Genomic DNA, 13365 nt, shown 5'->3' with positions numbered 1-13365 from the left:
GCAAGGTTATTCGCTGTTGTCTACTGTAGAGAGACAGAAGAACCGAGACAACGACGAAGAACCAAGAAGCTGTGGGAGGCTGCGACAAGGACGATTAGGGGAAAGAAAGAAAAAATTAGGTTTTGAATTTTGTTTTAAACCTGGCTCTGATACCATGTTAGAATTGGAGAGAATAATTCTTTATATTGATTCACACTAATTACAAGGATTACAAGGGTATATATATACATGCGATAATCAAAAAATGGAAAGTTTATATTTTTCTAAGATGGAAAATATATTTCTCTAATAATTACATACACACTTTGCTAGCACCAACTTCATAATTAATTCATACCACAACTAAAATTTTCAAGCTCACAGATTAATTAACCCATGCCCCATGTATCTCGATCACCTTCATTTCTTTGTTTATTCATTCATATACATATATTAATTTATTTATTAATCTTTTTTGGGGTTTGGATATATTTCCTAACTAGTAGGCACAAACCTCTATGTGCCATGATTATATATATATATATATACACACACATTGGAAGGGAAAAGTACTTGAAGTACATAATGTAATTAAACTAATAATTAGCTATTCCAACTGATTCATGAGGAAGACCCATAGTGATGATCAGAAGAGGGCTTCATGCTGTGGAAGTCGCCAGTAGCAGTAGTGATTTCTTCACGGTGCATGAGGAAGAGAGGCAGGGTTTCTAGCTTCGGGGAAGATCCTTCTTCTTCTTCTCCTTCTTCTTCTTCTTCTCCTTCTCCCAAGTTGTTCTCATGACCCATTGATGAGTTTGTTCTCTTGTCAAAAATAGAATAGGATGAAGAATAGGGATGATCAATGCCAACCCAACAGAGCTTTTGGATCATACACCCATCAACATGAGTTCTCTTGTCAAAAATGGAATATGATGAAGAATAGGGATAATCAATGCCAACCCAACTGAACTTTTGGCTCATATGCCCATTAACATGAGTTCTAGAACCACTGCTCGTACCAGCTACTAATATTGATGTTAAGACCAGAGGAGCCCATGGGTGGGCTTACACATGGGTGAATACCAATTTGACCCAAAAGCTTTAGCCTATTGGGTCTGGGGTCCATCCATGTATATAAGCACCCATCATTCACTTTAATTTTCCAATGTGGGACAAGCTTACAAATGGAATTCTCAACAATCTTTCCCTCACTTGTGAGTTCTAGCTGCTCCCCCTTGAATAGAAATCGTCTCCCTTCTGGGACAATTCTCTAATAGTTGCTCAAGTGGGCCTTACCACTAGCATCTTACGTGCATCAAATTGCATTCCACGTGCCTCCAAACCAATCCTACCTCTCATGTCTTGACCCTATTTAGATCCATCTATAGCCTAGATGATCCTTATTGGGTTCAGCCACACACTTGGTCCTCCAACTATTAGCACGTCAGGAGAATTAGCTTCCTGTCTCGACTTTTACGATGTCGCTCACCAGATACTACAAAAAAAAAAAGATTATTAGGGACGAATTTAAACCGTCACTAATACTCACAAAATCGTCACTAATAGTATTAGTGACAGTTTTATGATTATTGGTGACGGATTTTTATTTGTCGCTATACCCGCTGTTACTAATACTTGTTAGTGACGAATATTTCAAATCGTCACTCATAATAGAGTATTAGTGACGGACTAAAACCATCACTAAAAACCTAAGCCCGTCACTATAGATTCTACACTAGATCGACCAAAAATCGTCACTAAAGCCATAGTATTAGTGACGGTTTTAAAACCATCACTATTTCTCCATTATTAGTCACGGTCGTAAAACCGTTGTAGACACCCTATTTTTGCCCTAGCCAAATAGAATAAGGGGTCCTTTCTCATCGTATTATTATTATTACCTTATTATTATTATTATTATTTTGTTATCACTATTATTTCATTATTATTATTATTATTATTATTATTCCTATGATTTCCACTGTTGTTGTTTATATCATCATTATTTTTTTTATTTTCACTATTATTATTACTATTATTTTATTTCCTATATCATTATAAGTAATTTGTTATTATCACTATTATTTATTTATTTATTATTATTATTACTATTTTTATTCGTTATCATTATTATTTTTGCCACTATATTTTTACCACTATTATTATTATTATTATTATTATTATTATTTTTACTATTATTATCATTATTATTATTTGGCTATTATTATTATTATTAATTTTTATTATTTTTATTATCATTTACTATTATCATTATTTCTATATTCATCATTATTAATATTACCTTATTATTATTATTATTATTATTATTATTATTATTATTATTATTATTATATCATTATTACCATATTAGTATTATGCTTATATATATTGTTACCAAAAAGGTATAAAAAAAGAAGGAAACATAAAAAATAAAAAATAAAAAATAAAAAATAAAAAATAAAAAAGAAAAGGGTGAGAGGATGGGGGCGGAAACCCTAGCCCCTTCATCCTTTATTTCTGCCTATATAAGCACATGCAACTCGCACACACAAGACACAGCCGGGGCAGCACAAGAAGAAAAGCAAAGAAAAATAAAACCCGGCTCCATCCTCTCTCCATCCCTTTGCCTCCTTGCTCTCTTTCCCAATTTCCCTTCTCTTCTCTCTGTTCTCAGCCACCGCGTCCTATCTGTCTCTCCCTTAGTCTTCACTCTGGCCACCCTGCAGCAGAGCACTCTTACTAGCGACCTCCTTTACCTCTCTGCACAGCTCCTCCGGCCACCCTGCACGGCAACACTAGCAGCCAACGACCATCACAGCAGCCTCCTCTGCTCCGCCTCTAGCCACCACAAGCACCAACAGCACCGCCTCGAACCATAGCCAACACCAGCAGATCCTCTGCTCTGGCCAAGACGCCAGCTTCTGCAACCGACGGAGGTTCTCCACCCCAGCACGAGCAGAACCCTCCGAACACAGCCATCACCAACATCGGACTCCCATCGCAGCAATGATCCAGCAAACCAGAGCTCCAGCTTCTCCCCGGCGAACCTCTGCTCTGACAACCGGTGGCACCCCCCACTGTAAGTGCTTCCTTCTGCAAGGCACGCACAACGCACACGCACACATATATATTTATTTTATAGTTAGTATTAATATATATCTACATACATATACATATATATTTTATATTGACCCCATCAGTATTGTTAGTTGTATATTATTGTTAATAATATTATTATTTATATATTATTAGTAATAATATTATTATCATGTGAATATCATCATTAATAATGTTGTTATATTATTTGTATATTACCATCAATAATATTATTATATGGTTGTATATTATTTTTATTATTGTCATTATATTGATTATAGGTGTATTGTGACTATGTTGATTGTATTAGTATTAGTACTATATTGTTTATATATTAGTATTAGTAATATTATTATATAGTTGGTTTATTATTATTAGCATTATTATTATATTAATTATATTAGTATTAGAATTACATAGTTTGTATATTATTTTTGATATCAGTATTGTTATTGGTATTTTATTAGTAATATTTGTTCGTATACTATTATTAGTTATATTATTATTAATTTATTAGTATTACTACTATATGAAGTGTGTTAGTATTAATATTATATTATTTGTACATTATTGGTAGTATTAGCACATTATTTATGTATAAACACAAGTATATCATTTATTATTAATATTATTGGAATATTATTGTTATTATCATCATCGTCATTATAATTAGCATGTTATTATTATTATTATCATAATATTGGTACATTACTACTATCATCATTATTATTAAATGTGTAATGTGTCTAATATGTAGGGTTGGCTGGTGTTTAACATATAAGTTTTGGTTGAATGTATTTATTTATGTAATGGTCATGTAGTGTGTTTGACGTTTAGGTTTTTAATTAGTTTGCATGTCTAGGGATGACTACTTCCATATAGCTTATGAATTAATTTTAGGAAATCCATATTAGTGTGTATTGGTCTTTAGGGTTTCTATATAATGTATGTTGAGGTTTAGGGTTGTCATAACCTCATTCGTTTTCTTCCCATGTGTCTATGTTATATGATATACGTGAGGATCTAGTTATTTCTATATTGGTATAGTTGTATTTATAGGATATTAGACATGTGTATTATTATAATTATTGCTTCTTATTATTACTATTATAATGTGTGTTAGGTATTATATATTATTATTATCATGTGTTGAACTTTTATGGCACTATTATTATATTATTGATATGTTAATGAGTGTATTATTACTAGTATTATTTATTATTTATTATTTATTACTGTTATTATATTTATTACTATTATTATATCTATTGTTATTATTATTATTATTATTATTACTATTATTATTTATCGTTTATCATCATTGTTATTATTATTATTAATATCATTGTATTTATTATTACTATTGTTTTTATTATCATGGTATGTTATCATTAGTGTTTTTAATATTATTTTTCCATAGTCGTTGTTATTATGATATTTTCGTTATTAATTATTTTTGATTTTTTTTAATCCCTATGATTTTAATGCTAGAGTATGAGCTTTCGGGCTTCACGTACCTTAAGCTCTGAGGGAATATATATGTATATATTACATTTATTTATTTATTTATTTATTTTTCATGTGTATTTATAAACTCATAAAAGGAGTAACTTAAAGACTTTTTAAATTAACTTAGGGATAATTTTAAATTAATTAGGTACCGTTCGTAAGAACGGACGCGTAGGGGGTGCTCGTACCTTCCCCTCGCGTAATAGAACTCCTGACCCTAACTCTAGTAACGTAGGCCAATTCTACCCCTAACAGGGTTATAATCATGTGTTCTAACCATACTAAAAGGTTAGTGGCGACTCCGACATTCTCTATTTTTCCTTGAAAATTTTTAAAATCATTTTTATTTCGCCGCTCGCTTCGGGACGTCGCGACAACCGTCACTAATACTCTATTATTAGTGATGATTATAAAACCATGACTAATGCTCTATTATTAGTGACGGTTTTACAACCGTCACTATTACTCAAGTATTAGTGACAATTGTGAAACTGTCAGTAATGGTCTATTATTAGTGACGATGTTAGAATCGTCACTATTGCTCTGCAGAGCTATTAGTGACGGTTTGAATTCCTTCACTGAAACTTTTTAAAGGGTATTAGTGATGATTTTGAAACCGTCACTAATACTTAAATTGGATAATTAATAGTGAAATTAATTTTGTTTCCAATTATTAATTCTTGTAAAAATCAGTAATTAAATTACATTTTCTTATACATTCATAATTGCAATAAAATTCATAAATTATTCAAAATTCTAATTCAAATTAAAATACAAATATGTTATACAAATTCAAATTCAAATTCAAATATAAATATATTATACAAATTCAAATTTACATACAAATACATTATATAAATTCAAATTCAAATACATTTCATCTGTTCAGATAACAAAGAAAGTGAAAAGCTGCATTCGTAGTGCATGAGTCCTGACGTTGTCACAGTTGCAAACCCTACAAATTAATTAAGAAAGTTAAAAAAATTAGTATACGCTTTTTGAAAAATTTTGGTAGCGTTTCTCCTGTAAATATGATATTTTCCATAGAGATACTCCAAACCCTAGGTATTTACGATAAATAGTTCACAATAATCCAACTAGTAATTAATTTTCCAAGTGCACGGGAGCTTCATATAATAAGCATTAAATAATGTAACGTGTTCATGCATCCCATAAAACACATATATCATAATATAGTGTATTATCCCCATAAACAACATATTTCATAGAGTAGACACAGTTGGTATGAGATTCACTATAAAATGAAAATCCCAAGAAAGAGAGCTCCTCTCCAAAGAAAAGAAAGAGATGATACATGCATTGTGAAGAGTGGAAATCTTAAGAAGATGAAGTCTCATCTACTCCAACGACTGTAACCAGGCCAAGTATCCTCCCAAAATGAAACCCTATTGCCATTAGCTACTCTAAAATGAGTGGGAGGAAGGAACAAACAAGCAAAATGGGAAACAACTTTCTACAGACTTGCATGGGAAACAATGTCACTTCCTCTAGTATTCCATCCATTCTTGATGGACCCTATATTACTTTTAATCTCCTTTTATGGCAATTAACAATTAATTTTTGGTTGCACATAAATTAAACTTAAACCTTGAAACATAAATAACAAACTCCAATGAAAATTAGCATAACCACCAAGCAAGCAAGAAATCAACGAAAAAATATATCACATAGTCCAAAATTGGTCTCATGAATTTTTCTTTCCTTTCCCTAAAATTTTCAACAAATTTTTGGCAGCATGCCGTTTATAAATAGAACATTTCCCAAACCTACAAGTCACAAAAGCATGCAATTCAAAATATTTTTGCATCATACAGATGCCATTTAGATTAAGACATGCAACAACCTAAAATTATCTACCAACAGGCAATACACATCACTGCATCAGCCATGCAGGTGGCGTTCCAATCAAGCATGTAGTCCTAATGTCCACTACCAGCAAAAGTTCACACGATATATCAATCCAAGCATGCAGTCCAGAAGTTAAATCATCTATTAAACTGAAGTTAGATATATACCAATCTCTAGCTACAATGAAGACATGGATGACAGAGAAGGACGTTGAGGTCATGGATGGTGGTGGCTGCATCAACGATTCTCTATCTAGGTTACATGGAGTTTCTTTTCAAAATTGATTTGAAATGCGATAAGCCTGCCTATGTAGACAAAATGAATTTTAGTCTTTCATCTGATAGGTTGTCTCTTATAGTTAAAGTATGATTTAAATATTAATTTTATTTATCTTGAATCTTGATGTCCTTCTTGTGGATGCAATATTAATGACCGCAAGAAGGACATCAATATTCAAGTGAAATAAAACTAATATTTAAATCATACCTTAACTATAAGCGGCAACCTATCAGATGAAAGGCTAAAATTCATTTTGTCTACATGGCCAGGCTTATCGCATTTCAAATCAATTTTGAAAAGAAACTCCAGGTAAACTAGATAAAGCCCCTCCATTCATTGTATACACACTGCAAATGATATGCCCACTATCAAAAATAGAAGTTATCAAAAGTAGACCTAAAGGTTAATTAACAAACCCTTCTCAATGACAACAAAATATAAGGAAAAATAAATATACTTTTTAAGCTATTTTTTAGTCATTCAAAATACTAACTTAAATTCATTAAGTACATAAAGCCAAGAGAAAGTTATAAAATTGCATAGTTCATATTGCTTTCAAGATTTATGATACACCTCCCAATTATTCCTATATTGTTTCCAAATCTCATCCGAATCCCAATTATTCCTATATTGTTCATATTACTTTGAAGTTTGGAGTACTGGACTCTGAAACCTCCTCCTTAGTAATACTATTTCTTTTGCACAAGGTGTTTTTTGTGGGAGAGAGGCATATTGTGTATGTTATTTTTAGTAGACATTGAAGTGATAGGATGTTCGTCGTACAAAGAAAAAGGGCATTATGTTCAAATTAGATTTTCTAATTTTTAGAAGGCGTGTGATTAAGCTAGTTGGGAGTTCTTGGATAGAGTGCCTTTAAGGAAGGGGTCAGGTGTTACGTGGAGGAATTCGATAGGGGGTTGTTTATCTAATGCCACCGGATCGACCAATATGGATTGGAATCTCTAAAATCAAGTAAAACTAATATAGAAAACAACCCACCCTAAACATATGTGAACCACCAATATGGATAATCTTTAAAATCAAGCAAAACTACTGTAGAAAACAACTCAACTAGCCAATCCTTAAAAGAAGGTCCGCTTGTGTCCCAAATCATAATTTGACTATTTGACGCACTCGAAAAGGATTCTTAGATTCCCATCTCCTTCTAATAACACACTAAATGTAATTAATAAATTTTATTATTAAAATTATTTTCTAATTTTTTAACATTTATATGAAAATATTGAAAATTAAACAAAAGTGACTTTTTCAATTTTTGATCCAAGTGTTATAAGAACTAGAAAACACTACAATTTTACTTGCTCGGACATGGCAAATGTTTTTTCTCATCCTTTCAAAAATATTTTAACATTAAATGACTAATCCTATCTTTCATTTTTATTTTTGAGAAAATTTTAACGCAATTTCGGCAGCATGTCATTTGTAAATTAGACGTTTTCCCATAAAACCTACACCTGATAGGTTCAAATAGAGCATTTATAAGGAGTTGAAGGCACACGAGAACCTATATCCACTACCAGCATGCAATACACATCAACTGCATCCACCATGCAGAAGGCATTCTAGACTAGCATGCAATCATGTATCATATTCACGACATTAATACATATAACCATATCTTAAATTCAGAATATAAATAGCAGAGAAGATGCCTAAGTTTCTGTTTGTTGGACGAGGAGTAGAGAAGGAAGTGTCATTAATGGGGAAGGAGAGAATGAAGTGGAATTAGACTAGTGGGTAAATGGGTATGTCTGAAAATGTGACATGTTTGAACTTAGCTTATGTAAAAACGTTTTTTTTTTTTTTTTTTGTCAACTCATAATATGCTATGCTCATTTGGCAGCCACTCAGGTGGGACAATTCATGAAGTTTGAAGAAGCATCCAAAACATCTTCGAGACATGGTGGGATGACAACTGCAGGGGCAGTTCCTGTGCCTCAATTGCCAAAATTACAAGAAAATGTGTACAACTTCATGCTCTTTTGTTGAATGGCTTGGTTAAACCCTTCTTTTTTTTGGGGGGGGGGGGAGAGGGGTTAAAATGACTGAGCACAGCATGCATGGCTTCTGTATAGTTTCTGGATTTTGTTCCATGTGTTGGACAACTTGAATCTTTAGAAGTAATAGTTCAGGTAGTTGTGGTGATAAGCAGTAAAATCTTAATTATGTTCAGGTTTTCCAAAACAACTGACTGTAACTAAGATTTTACTGTTTATCACCACTACTACCTCGACTATTACTTCTAAAGATTCAAGTTGTACAACACACAGAACAAAATCCAGAAACTATACAGAAGCCATGCATGTTGTGCTCAGTCATTTTAAACCCCCCCCCCCTCCCCCCAAAAAAAGAAGGGTTTAACCAAGCCATTCAACAGAAGAGCATGAAGTTGCACACATTTTCTTGTAATTTTGGCAACTGAGGCACAGGAACTGCCCCTGCAGTTGTCATCCCACCATGTCTCGAAGATGTTTAGGATGCTTCTTCAAACTTCATGAATTGTCCCACCTGAGTGGCTGCCAAATGAGCATAGCATATCATAAGTTGACAAAAACAGACGTTTTTACATAAGCTAATTTCAAACATGTCACATTTTCAGACATACTCATTTACCCACTAGTCCAATTCCACTTCATTCTCTCCTTCCCCATTGATGACACTGCCTTATCTACTCCTCGTCCAACAAATGGAAACTTAAGCATCTTCAAACTTCATGAATTGTCCCACCTAAGTGGCTGCCAAATGAGCATAGCATATAATGAGTTGATAGGTTCAAATAGAGCATTTATAAGAAGTTGAAGGCACACGAGAACCTATATCCACTACCATCAGGCAATACACATCAATTGCATCCGCCATGCAGAAGGCATTCTAGACTAGCATGATTTAACATGAAACTCATTTTGTGATCATAATACCTTATAATCAATCAGAGGAGCCACCTGCATCATCTTGTCCTGATCAGCGCATCCTTTCCTCTAACCATGCCTACCTATCCATCATGGCTTGCATCTGGGCTTGAACGGTGGAGAGGTCAGATCTCAGTTCCACGTTCTCCATAGTGATCCTCTGCATCTGTCAAGCCATCTCCTGCTTATCACACTCGGCCTCTCGACGCTGTCATTCCATCTCTGCACGAGCCGCTGCACCCATGGATGATGATGCTTTTGGGGTGATGTATCCACTTCCAAGACGTTTCACCCAGCACCCCCTCATTGCCCAAGCACCTGGGAAGTGATCTCGAAATCTGTCATTTGCAGACTCCTCTCTGAAACAGGTGCATCCCTCAGCTCGACCATCCGTGCCTAATTTCAATCATGAAGATTATAAAAAGGAATAAGTAAGACTATAACTTTGATGTTTTGAATAAATTAATAAACTAAATCTTTTGCTTCACTTACATGTCGATCCTGCGCACCTTCGAACCACTCCCCCGATTGCCGTTGGTGTGTTCTTTGATACAGATCCGGTAGCGGCTCCTCTGTGCCAGTCTCGGGATCACGCTACATTATCATATAAGCCATCATTACTATTATGTCATGTAATGGTCAGATAATTTTACATATAGTAATTTTCTGGCGATGATTTACAAACAGCCTCGATCCATCGCAATGCGTCGTAGGGAGTTTGCTGCGGTTTGCAGCATTTGTTTCACATATGGCCTGTAAGGAAGATGTCATGATGACATATTAGTGACATCATTGTGAAAAATTAGTGATTAGAATAAAAACACATCACCTGATAGCGCGGGTCGCAGAAATGGCGACACACCACGTCCCAATCTTCTTGGGATATCTTATCGTATGGCTATGCTTTCTACTTCATCTCCCATCGCTCGAAAATGGGTGCACATTGTAGACACCCCATTTTTACCCAGGCCCAATATATTTATTATCATTATTATTTTTATTATTTTATTAGTATTTTTATTATTTTATTTATTCTTATTATTATTATTATTATTAGTATTTTTATTATTACTTTTATTTTTATTTTTACTTCTATTTATATTATTTATTATTATTATTATTATTATTATTATTTACTATTTTCATTATTAGTAATATTATTTTTAACTTTTATTATTATTATTTATTTCTATTATTATTATTATTATTATTATTATTATTTTATGTATTATTATTATACTAGGGTTTTGGGGGGTATCCTAAGCCTTTAAAAAGGCTTCAACACAGCCAAGCTAGGGGGAGGCGGCTGCGCACAGCGCCGGGAGGAAGAGGAGGCCAAAAAAAAACTCACGCCGCCTCCATACCACCGAGAACTGCAGGCCACCTCCAAATACCATCCGGACGAACACCACAGCAGCAAACCAGCCACTTCTGTCTGCATCTCCTCCACTCCATTACCCTCCCTCGTTCCTGGTAGCTCTCGGCATATCACCATCATCACCATCTTCGTCCCTCCTCACCATAACCACCTGCAACAGCCGAGACCACTACCCGTCTCTCCATCTCCGGCCACAGCTCCCCTTTTCTTCCTCCTCCGGCTAAACAGCCCAGCCAGCCTCTGTTCTCCCCTCCCAACCTCTGCTCCGGCCACCTTGGGTTCCGGCAACAAGACCCCAACCACAGTTTGCCTCCTCCAGTCGCGGCAACACGACCGTGACAACCCGCCGACACGAGCAGCACCAGCGGCCTTCATCTGTAACACCATCTCCAGGCTCTCCATACCAGCAGCCGAGAACCACCACAGCACCGGCGACCTTCCTCTGCAACTCTACCAACATCTAGCAGATTCCACGGCCATGCAGCTCCAGCAATCCTCCCAGCCACCGAAGCCTGGTGCTTCTTCTCTACGCACAGGTCCTGCTGCTACCGCATGAACCGCCACCTCTCCGGCCACTCATAGTCGCCGCCGCTTCCCCACGAGCCTCCAGCAACCATCGCCGCCTCCGGCATCCTTCCCCGTGCCGTCAGCCCACGGTGAGTCTCCTGCCCTTCCGCACACAAACACGATGCACACACACACACGCAGAAACTCACAGTGAGTTTCCTGCCTTCAGACACACACACAACACTCATACTTTTTTTTATATATTTTATTTTATTAAATGTTTGTATACCCCTTGTGATAATCCATGATTAGTTTTCATTTTATTTTATTGTAGGTTTTATTTTTTTTTTTACTTTTCCTGCAACATGTGTCTCAGAATTTAATGTCCATGTTCTTATTTTGTGATATTTATTGCAATCTTGAGGTTTATATTGTTATCATATGAGTTTAAAGGTTTTAATGTTAATATCCATATTAATTTTTTTTTATTTTTATTTTATTTTATTTTATTTTTCTCTGTTGTATCATTGTTTATATAAAATAATTACTGTCATGTTGTAAAGTATTTATTGTTAAGGTGTTTTTCACATTATATGTGTATTATTATTATAGTCCTATTTTATTTTGTTTTGCTTTTTTTTGGGTATTTATGATTTATTGTTATAAATTAACTTTAGTATTGACATCATGTTTTATATATGTGTAAAACTTTTTATATGTTTTAATGACTAGTATACATGTTCATATTTTCACTTCTTGTTACATTATTCAAAGTTCTAGATTTGCAGTTGTATTATTCAAACTCTCATTATCGTCATATTATTCATAGTTATTGTATATTATTTAGGGTTGTAATTATGTTTTATTTTTATTTAAGCACGTTTAGAGTTTCTATTGGTTTCTGCGTCTAATATTTAATTTATTTCCATATGGCTTATATACTAACTTTAGAGATTAGCGTATATTGATTTTGAGTGTTTCCATAATTTCATTATTCATTTTAGAATTGATTTGTCATTAATGATAGGATTGAGTGTTTCCATAATTTCATTATCTTGTTGTCATATTCATAATTGTGTTAGTACATACTAATTTTAGAATCGATTTGTCTCCATATTGTATAGTTTACATATTAATTGTAGGATTGGATTGTTTCCGTAATTTCATCAATTATTTTCATATTGTACATTTCATCATTAATCGTACGTTAATATTAAAGTATATATTGTATTATTTAGGTATGCCTATGAGCACTAATATTATTATTGTTATAATTATTATATACATATAAATACGTGTGTTAATATTGCATATCCTAGTACGTGTTATTATTATTATTATTATTATTATTATTATTATTATTATTATTATTATTGTGCAAATATATATAAATATATATATATATATACACATATATATGTTAAGGTAGATGGTATTATCACTATTGGTGTATATATATATTTGAGTTACGTGTTATTATTACCATATATTAGAGTACATGCTATTTATTATCATACGTATATATATACATATGCTGAGGTATTATTATTATTATTATTATTATTATTATGATCGTTAGTACTATCATTGCTATTATTTTTACCGTTATTTACTATTATTATTATTATTATTATTATTTTATTATCATTGTTTATTGTTATTATTATCATTATTATTTTTATTATTAAATATTTTTTATTTTTATCCCTATGATTTTATTGCAAGGGTATGAGCCTTCGGGCATCATGTACCCTAAGCTCTGAGGGAATATATATATGTATATATTATCTTTATTTATTTATTATTTTATTTATTTAT

The sequence above is a fragment of the Malania oleifera genome, chromosome 1 (assembly GCF_029873635.1).
Source record: "Malania oleifera isolate guangnan ecotype guangnan chromosome 1, ASM2987363v1, whole genome shotgun sequence".
In the NCBI taxonomy this organism is placed as follows: domain Eukaryota; kingdom Viridiplantae; phylum Streptophyta; class Magnoliopsida; order Santalales; family Ximeniaceae; genus Malania; species Malania oleifera.
Note: the sequence above shows the minus strand (reverse complement) of the source record.